Source organism: Cebus imitator, unplaced genomic scaffold (assembly GCF_001604975.1).
Source record: "Cebus imitator isolate Cc_AM_T3 unplaced genomic scaffold, Cebus_imitator-1.0 Scaffold335, whole genome shotgun sequence".
NCBI lineage: Eukaryota > Metazoa > Chordata > Mammalia > Primates > Cebidae > Cebus > Cebus imitator.
This window is the reverse complement of record NW_016107650.1, coordinates 2238391-2246150: the sequence shown is the minus strand read 5'-3', so window position 1 is coordinate 2246150 and position 7760 is coordinate 2238391. Positions and strand designations below refer to the sequence as shown.

Here is a 7760-nt window from a genome sequence, read left to right as displayed (position 1 = left end):
AAGAAGAGAGCACATACTATATGATTCCATTTACAGCTGACCCTTGAACTCCACAGGTCCACTCATGGAGAGGTTATTTTCAATAAAAGTTATACCAAGTGTCCCTGTCCCTCCTGCCTCCCTTTCCCCCTCCTCCACCTCTGCCACCCTGAGACAGCAAGACCAACTCCTGCTTTTTTCCTCCTCCTCAGCCTACTCAAGGTGAAGACAATTGGCTGAAGACCTTTACGATGATTCACTTCCACCTAATGAACAGCAATTATTTTTTTCTTCCTTAACATTTTTTCTGGCTTGCTTTATTGTAAGATGATAGTATATAATAACGTAACATACAAATATGTTTATGTTATCAGTAAAGTTTGCAGTCAACAGTGGGCTGTTAGTACTTAAGTTTTGGGTGAGCCAAAACTTATACACAGATTTTCAACTGCACGGGAGATTGACACCCATAACCTCCACATTGTTCAAGAATCGATCACATATAAAATTTCCAGACTAGGCAAATCCACAGAGACAGAAAGTAAATTAGTGCTGCCAGGGGCTCAGAGCTGGGGACAGGGGCTTCAGGGGTAGGAGTAATATGAGGGAACTAGAATAACTGCTGATGCGCAGAGGTTTCTTTTTAGGATGTTGAAAATGCTCTACGATTGATCATGGCAACAATTGCCTAACTCGCCAAATTTACGAAAAGCCATTGAATTGTACATTTTCAATGGTGAATTGTATAGTATATAATTACATAACAATAAAGGTATCATATTAAGAAAAACATGAGCTTTGGAATGTGAATTTCTGCTATAAATTCACATTCACATTTATTCACTGTAAATGTCTGCTATAAACCATGTATCAGGACCCTTAATAGTAATGGTCAATGGATTTTCTTTTCAAATATTCCTAGATTAGTCACACATATCAGATTTCTAATATTTAGAGTTTATGTTTTCCAAAGGAAGTGACTATCTTATGTACTGTCCCAGGGAAGGTGAAGCGGAACAGTGGATGCAATTATCTCAATCACCAGAGCAAATATCTCCCTATTCCATTGAGAAGGGCTATGGATCTGCTGCCACCCACGGAAAAAAACGATTCAGCATCTGCATTGAACAGACTATCCATTTGATCAGACTGTCCATTTCAGATTGATCAGAACCACCAAGCTACTGTTCACATCTCTGGCTAGCCCTACTTGCTCCTAAATATCACTGTTTCTAGGTCCTCAGACACTTGTCAGTATGCTAACACCACATCCTGGCAAGGGTTGGACCCTCTACCTGCCCCCCTCGTTATACTTAGGAAAAGAGAGATTTACAATGTAACACACAACTGAAATAAACCTGAAAAAATTAACATGGCTGACATTCTATTTATGGCAGAGAATTATGTCTCGATAATACAAAATAAAATTATATTAAGCACTTAGGAGCAAAGCCAGGAGCTGGTTTTACTCACCCAGAGACACCCTGTCTCCAGTCCACCCTAGGCCACAGGTGAGAGGAAGCAGCTCACTGAAGTCAGTTTCTTTCCTCTTGACAAATTTTATAGGCATCATCTGTTTCGTTAAAGAGTTAGGGAAGCCAGGCCACAGGGGGCATGAGCGATGAATTTACAGTTCTATGAAACAAGAAATGAAGGCTCCGGCCTGACTTCATTTAACAAGAAGGCAATTTTACAAAGCACTCAGGTCATGCCTACACGTTCGCCATACTTTAATTCTTTGGGTGAATTTATATAAATCCAATGGTAGATTTTAAAATAGATGGAGAGACAGACAAGAGACATAAATAAATTAATAAATAAAAGTTTGTAGAAAGCATAGCAAGAGTGAAATGCAACATCCGTCAAGAATCGACCATCCAAAACCAGCACTGCTCATGTCACTGACTCCTGGGGAGAAGAGATGTGTGTCAAAGCCCGTACACGTCAAATGTACTAGGACTCATCACTCCTTTCTTAGCAAGAAGAGAATATTCAGCATTGCCCTAAACTAAGCCACTTGTCTGGTGATCCTGGCAGCAAATGTCAGAAATTGTTGCCCTTCACTTTATCTGTCACTGACACTTGACCATAGTGTTTTTTAATTCTTCACCAGAGAAAAGAGAAAGTCAACTTAGTGGAGGAGGTGGGCTGTCAGGGGAATGACGGGAAATGATACACTTTTTGAAAATGATGGATTGTCCAACTAAGTCCATGCACTCCCTGTTCAGAACACTTGGGACAGGTCATTATTATCCTAGCATGATTCAGGGAGGGCTCACTCCTGCCATTAACATGGAAGCAAATTGAAAGCCTATGACATTCCATCCAGGGGAGACACATCTGACTGTGCCCAATCAGGAGTCTGCTGATGTCTGAATAAGCATCCGTTCATTCCTGCGGCCTGAAAGCTGTGACTGGCAAGCTGTCTGTGGAAGGCAAATGGGAGCTCTGATTGTCACTGAGTTGGGTCACACTTTGCAAACTTCCGATGGTATTGAGTGGAGGGAAAATAGAGATTCCTCTCCATTGCAATGCACTCTTTGGAAATTTAAGAAGTTAGGGGAAATACATAGAGGATCCATGATTTTCCATGAAGACTGAGCAGGTGTAAGGACAATGCCCACATGCCTTAAGCTTTATTTTTTCCCTTAGTAAAAATCAGTGCCAAACAAAGACTAGAGAAAGGAATTGCCACTGCGCCCTGAGAGAGCACCCTCTGTGAGCTGCCATGAGCAGAAAATGAAGGTTGTAAACAATTCCATTAGATGAACAAGTGTACCCTAGTTTGAGAGCATGAATTGCACAGAAGGTGTATTTTGAAAAGACTGATCAGGCTGCCCAATTAAAGACGCTGTGTTTTCAGACTGCAATTTGTCCCCTAGTTGGAAGGGAAAGATACAGGCAAAGAAAAAGGCTGGGGGGGGGGCGCTTACGCCACTGATGTTCCAGGATTAACAATAGATTGTGCTTAGAAACTGTGAGCAGTAATGGGCTTGGGTCCTTGGAGTGCTCTCAAGCCATGAGCATCATTTCTGTAAGAGAGTCCCTCAGGTTGTACGTCACCGAGTGTCCCACCTATGACCACAGACTCTGCTTACCACATCTCTAGACATTCTGAAAAGGACAAAAAGAGAATGAGCTGAAAGAAGCTACAATTATTCTTGACATTTTAGAATGCACTTTGCCATGTTCAGAATATTCTGTCACTGGCTTTAAAATGAGAACTATTATAGGAGAAAGTCTAGGCAGAAGTCTCCTTTTGAAAGAGAGCTCACCTGTATCCAGCCTTGCCTCAAATTGAAACAGGTTTTAAGGACTGATTGAAAGGTCTTCATTTCAACATAGTGAAAGACATTAGTAATTCCTTCTAGCTTTATGCTGGTTACCTTATGATTAAGAAGTGAAATGGAGAAATACAAACTTTTTGTTAAGAGACTAGAAAGAAACAGGTCACTCAGGCTAGCTCTAGGTGCAAGCTTATTAATGATGTATCTTCTTTATACGTGCCTTCTTCAAGTTTTCTTCAATGGTCATGTTACTTTCATATTAAAAAAAAGTTGTCAAAAAAAAGAAAGAAAACTGTTACTATTACTCTTTAATTTGCAAAAGGAATAGAAAAAAGGGAAAATACAGTTAATGATGATTGTTGGTTTCTTTCTTTTTTTTTGTTTTTTTTTTTTTTTGTTTTTTGGCTTTTGAATGTTCACTTGCTCCAGAACCACCTGTTTATCTATCTTATGTTATTTTATTTTATTTTATTTTATTTTATTTTATTTTAAACAGGGCCTCAATCTATCACACAGGCTGGAGTACAGTGGCACAATCATGCCTCACTGCAGCCTCAAATTTCTGGGCTCAGCCTCTTGCTTCAGTTCTCCAAATAGCTGAGACTATAGGCACATGCTTCCATGCCTGACTACTTTTTAAATTTTTTGTAGAGATGGAGTTTCATTATGCTGCCCAGGCTGGTCTTGAACTCATTGACTCCAGCAATCCTTCTGCCTCTGCTTCCCAAAGTGCTGGGATTATAGGCATGAGTCACCATGCCTAGTCATGGTGATTTGCTTTAACAGATAGGTAAGTGACATCTATGTGTTTTTTTCTTTCACCTCTTCTGTAATTTTCAAATTTTCTATAAAGAACAAATATTTTAATTAATAAATAGTTTGAGGAGCAATGGAAATTTGGAAAGAAAATATTGCCTTATTCAATTTTAATTGCCTGGAAATTTAGGTAAGAGATTATCATTTCTAATAGGGAAAAGGATGAGCAAACTGGTCCAAAGATGCTTCTTGAGGACAAATGGCAAGGACTAGGAAGCTTCTACCTGCAGCCAGCTGTGGCTCAGGCAGATCTTACAGTCACCACGCAGGGAGTGCGGATTTGAAGGCCTCCAAAAGCCCTGAACTCCAAAACCTCTTTTCTATCCTAAAAGAACACCCATACCAGCCTCTTGATGTGTCTGATGTTATTGCCATTTCAGTCATTTATTTCTTCATTGCCTATGAATGTGTTCTCCAGAATTGCCCTTCGTAAAATGTAAATATCCTTGGGAAGGGGATCAGCGTCCACAGGCAATTCAGAAAGATTAAAGGTGCTGTGAGAATGTAGACTAGACTCAGGCTCCAGCTCCAAGGCTTTCTCTACATAGTGAAGTCTTGCACACATTAACTTCTATTGAAATCAATTTCTGTTCTATAAAATGATCACTGAAGAGATTATTTCAAACAGTATGGAAAAACTGAAGTGATTGAAATCATGATTGATCAAGGCAGTGGCAAGGAGCTTTGCTTCTGTCACCTTTGATGACCATGATTCCGTGGATAAGATTGTCATTTGGAGATACCGTACTGTGAATGGCCACCGCTACAAAGTTAGGAAAGGCCCATGAAAGCAAGAGGTGGCTTGTCCTTCATCCAGCCAAAGAGGTCGAAGTGGTTCTGGAAACTTTGGTGCTGGTCATGGAGGTGGTTTCTGTGGGAATGACAACTTTGGTCATGGAGGAAACTTCAGTAGTCATGGTGGTTTTGGTGGCAGCTGTGGTGGTGGTAGATATGGTGGCAGTGGGAATGGATTTGGTAATGATGGAAGCAATTCTGGAGATGGTGGAAGCTATAATGATTTTGGCAATTACAATAATCAGACTTCAAATTTTGGACCCATGAAGGGAGGAAACTTTGAGGCAGAAGCTCTGATCCCTATGGTAGTGGAGGCCAATGGTTTGCCAAACTACGAAACCAAGGCAGCTATGGCGGTTCTAGCAGCAGTAGCTATGGCAGTGGCAGGAGATTTTAATTTAATTAGGAAACAAAGCTTAGCGGGAGAGGAGAGCCAGAGAAGTGAAAGGGAAGCTACAGGTTACAACCGACTTGTGAGCTCAGCCAAGCACAGTGGTGGCAGGGCCTAGCTGCTGCAAAGAAAACATGTTTTAGACAAATACTCATGTTTATGAGCAAAAAACTAGAGGACTGTATTTGCGACTAATTATATAACAGGTTATTTTAGTTTCTGTTCTGTGGAAAATGTAAAGCATTCCAAAAAAGGGTTTTAACGTAGATTTTTTTCTTGCACCCATGCTGTTGATTGCTAAATGTAATAGTCTAATCTTGAAGGTGAATAAATGTCTTTTTTTTAATGTGCTGTGTAAAGTTAGTCTACTCTGAAGCCATCTTGGTAAATTTCCCTCAACAGTGTGAAGTCAGAATTCCTTCAGGATGATGCCAGTTTCTACTTGGAATTTATATACAATCTGCTTGGGTGGAGAAGCCATTGTCTTCATAAACCTTGGTGTAGTTGAACTGATAGTTAGTGTTGTGACCTGAAGCTCACCATTAAAAGGGATTACCCGAGCAAAATCACAGAATTATTTGTTATAAAAACGATTGTTGGCGCATTGTACACAATATATCTAAATTGAATAATGGTACCAGATAACATTATAGATGGGAATGAAGCTTGTATATCACCCATTATCATGTGTGATCAGTAAATGATTGAATTCTCTTGAAAAAAAAATAAATCAATTAAATAAAATGAAGGAGTGGACTTTGAATTCCTTATGAGCTTTTGTGCGTGTGAATTCCATCAGCATGATTCTCAGTTTAGATGGCTGCCTCCTAGAAAGAGTGCCGAGGGAATGGACAACGAGATGGACATACATTTACGGGGGCATCAATGGGAAAGGAAAAATTCAGACACCTGAGATATTTCGGAGGAGTCAGATCAGCCCAAGTGACCTGGGCACTGTCATGTGCCCCAAGAGCAGAGTGTCTCCCCCCAAAAAAACTCTATCCACTCCACAGCTTTTCCTAAATTGGCCTTAATTCTGAATCAAGAGCCTCAGTTCAATTTTTACTGTCAGGACACCATCATATTATGTGTGGATTTTTTAAATGACATTTTCCAGAGGAATGATTGAGAGTGATAACTCTGTTAATATTCTTGCAAAATGGGGATCTTAAAAATCCATGGTCATTCTCCCATGTTTACATAAACAGGAGCAATGGAAACGTCTTTCTCATCACAAATGAGAGGGGAAAACATATACATCACTGTATGTTTTTCTGTAATGATAAAGGAAAGGCTCATTTTTTTTCTCCACCAGAAACAAGAAGACTTATTAATGAAGAAGGAGGAAGGAAGCACCAGCTTAAGGAGGAATGAATCAAAGACAGAAGAGAGAAACCAGGTGTTTTTCTGCCGAATGATGTTATTTTCTTCGGAGAAAAGTGTTTTCATACCTGGAATGCATTTTCTGCTGCTACACAATTATCTTTCTATGTTTTATTTATACAAATGAAATGACATTCTATGGATCAATACGGCATAAAATTAACCCAGCAGCTTTTCACTACGGATCCCTCTGTGTTGGACTTAAGATTCAGCCTTGAGCCACTTGAATCACAACATGCTTATCCCATCCATAAACAGGACCTTGTTCTAAAAGTAAAAGTTTGCTTTTACCAAGTCTCCCTTTTCATTATCAAGTTTCCTGCCCTGATTTGTCACAGTGCCACTGGCTAGACTTCTCTCAAACTTGATGAACTGAATCAGAAGATTATTCTGTGGAAACTGAAAGCCTAAAATAAATTCAGATGATTCATTCTGGAGCCCTTTGCTATTTTACGGTTTTCGGACAAGCTTCCTGGCATTCAGAAGTAAAAAACGAGCCTAACTGGGCACCTTGATTTGTTAACTCAGAGAGACCCAGTCAGTCCTGCACCGAATCCATGTGGAACTCAATGATGCCAAGGTAATTAAGAGGGAAAAAGTTGCCACCTCATTGCTACAGTTTGTCAATTTGTCATTTGTTTTTTGAGACAGTTAGCATGGCAATTTGGTTAAAGGATTCCCAAAATAGATTACATTAAGATTACCTTAAAGATTCAATTAAGTGTAATAGGATCAGCAACTCATGGAGCTGGAAGTAAAATTATTTTTACCATAAGTAAGCCAACTATTCCTCTGGAAGTAAAGTCTAAATAATAGATGCATAAACACTACAAGGTCAAGACATAGCCGATCTTTAAAAAGTAAACAATTGACCAATCACTTAAAGCATGTGCCTTCTGAGTAGTTTTTCTAGCAGCGTTGATGAATTTAGACTGTTTTATCCACACTGTCATCAATGTCTTCTCTTGACCAACTCTAAATATTTGTAAGATGGTAATACAAGACCTAGTATGAGACATTAGCCCCCGAGAACTAACCACCACAGGCACTGACCCAGAGACATGGGCTGTGCTTCCATCTTGTGGGAAAACACAAGTTTGACAGGCCAC

General features: G+C 39.8%; 1 pseudogene; it reads left to right on the top strand.

The window, feature by feature from the left end:
• Positions 1 to 1600: 1600 nt before the first annotated feature.
• LOC119467817 lies at positions 1601 to 5274 on the top strand (annotated as a pseudogene).
• Positions 5275 to 7760: the final 2486 nt, after the last annotated feature.